General features: G+C 38.5%; 1 protein-coding gene across 1 annotated transcript in view; it reads left to right on the top strand.

Moving 5' to 3' along the window:
* LOC107080813 (clarin-1-like) overlaps window positions 1-1929 on the top strand; it is a 9776-nt gene that overhangs the window by 6653 nt on the left and 1194 nt on the right. The gene's annotated exons all lie outside the window — the stretch shown is intronic.

Genomic DNA, 1929 nt, shown 5'->3' with positions numbered 1-1929 from the left:
AGGTCCTTAAGCAGCAAAACAGCCAAAGACCATGATACTACCAGCACCGTGTTTGATTGCTGTGTGCTGTGCGTTTTCTGCGCCTCCATAAACTGCTGGTTTTATAGCAAATCTAAAAGAAAGTTCCGCTTTTGTCTCAACAATCCATTTTCCCAGAAGGCTTGCCATTCCTTAAGGGGACCCGGTCATAAATAAAAAAAACACCAAAAACCATATGTTCATATTAAGATAAAGCAATATATGCTTATAATATGGGTAGATAGTGTTTAGTTAGTCCTTTTTGAGCCTAAAAATAATTTTTGCATCAGGTATTAACAGAAGAAATATTGTTGAACACTGTCACCATCTGCTAGTAGTCATTACTTATTCATCCATCATCTTTGCAGCTTCAGCAGCCTTAGGTGCCGTTTCAGTGAAAACCAATGGTCATACTGCATTATAAACACCACTCATGTTTTCACTGTTTTGGGAGGCAATATTTTTGCACCCTTTTCACACTTGTTGTTAGGCTTTTCCTCTTTCCTTTTCCAGAAATTAGTGGTCATAGACTAAGATCCTTCTAAGCAGTGGTTCTGGCATTAGAATACTCCCATGTTGCCAATTTTAGCACAGTGTCTTTTTTTAATTGGTCAGCCATTCACTCTGACCTTATCTGAGGCAGTGAGGGTTTATGGTTGAGTAATTTTAGTAGGCCTGTGAGGGTTCACCACATTCCATTACTTCACCATGTGTTGATGATGTAGTAGAACTGAAGCTCATCAATCTCAAACCTTTGAAATGTTTTTTTTAGTTATGGCTATTATGTGTTGCTTTATGCCGGAGGTCTTCAACAGGGGGTCCGCGACCCCTAGGGGGTCCATGGAGGTACAGCATGGGGTTTGCAAACGTTTTGGGTGATTAGACTTTTTTTATATTCCCCGCAGCAATTTTTTCCACTAATGAAATGTCCTTAAATACATGTTAACATGAATTCAGCACATGTCTTTCAGTCATTAATGCACACATTCATCTGTCCCATCAAAGAGGAATCCGAATCAGAAATACTTAAATAATCCCAGGACGAAATTACTTCCGTTACATTACTCCATCTGTAATAGAGTGACTATAGGACCAGTTTGATATAACACAATTTCATACAATACATATAATTCCATCTCGCCATCAGTTTGAGGGTCCTTGGCCTGGAAAACTTTGAAGACTCCTGTTTTATCTAATCTGTCAGCCTACTTCATGTTGTGATTACTTGATTGTGAAGATTCTGTTAGTGATCGGCCACAGGTATTGGTAAAATAAAAAAAAAAAAAAAAGCTCTTTAGTTGACCCTAGACTTGACCAGAAGGGGGTTTTATCAAATGGATTATTTTTTCCTTTATTGAATTAATTGATTAAAGTGCTTTTTGCATCTTCTTAGGTTATTTCCTGATGTTTAAATGTTCCAAAAAAGCTAAAGCAAGAGAAAAAAAACTGTTAGAGGATAAATATCCTTTTTAGTGCAAGGTGTACTTCAGTCAAAACATGAGAGGCGAGACCAGTAAGAGGAAGCAGCACCAGTAAACTACCACCACATGCAAACATCTTCAGTAATTAATTATAGATCAGTCAGTCTGAGGATGATGATGGTAGCAATTAGGGAAACAGAGCTCCAAGCAGGAGACAGGAACCTGAACAAAGGAGGCAGGAAGCCTGGCTGGAGGCGGGGCTTTGTTTGAATGATAATCCTAAAATCAGTCCAGCAATTTTTCATCAGAACTGATGATAAACATGATCCGAAAATTGAAACTCTGAGTAAATATTTGCATTTGGTGCAGATTTGAGCAGATAGACTAACTTTTCAACCTGGGACTGCTGAGGTCTTGTAGGTTTAAAGGAATAGTACACCCAAAACATGATTAGCCTTCATTTTCTACTCACCCCCATGCTGAACAACAC

This window comes from Cyprinodon variegatus, unplaced genomic scaffold, assembly GCF_000732505.1.
Source record: "Cyprinodon variegatus isolate N-32 unplaced genomic scaffold, C_variegatus-1.0 Scaffold2360, whole genome shotgun sequence".
Lineage (NCBI taxonomy): Eukaryota > Metazoa > Chordata > Actinopteri > Cyprinodontiformes > Cyprinodontidae > Cyprinodon > Cyprinodon variegatus.
This window is presented reverse-complemented; position numbering and strand designations above follow the sequence as displayed.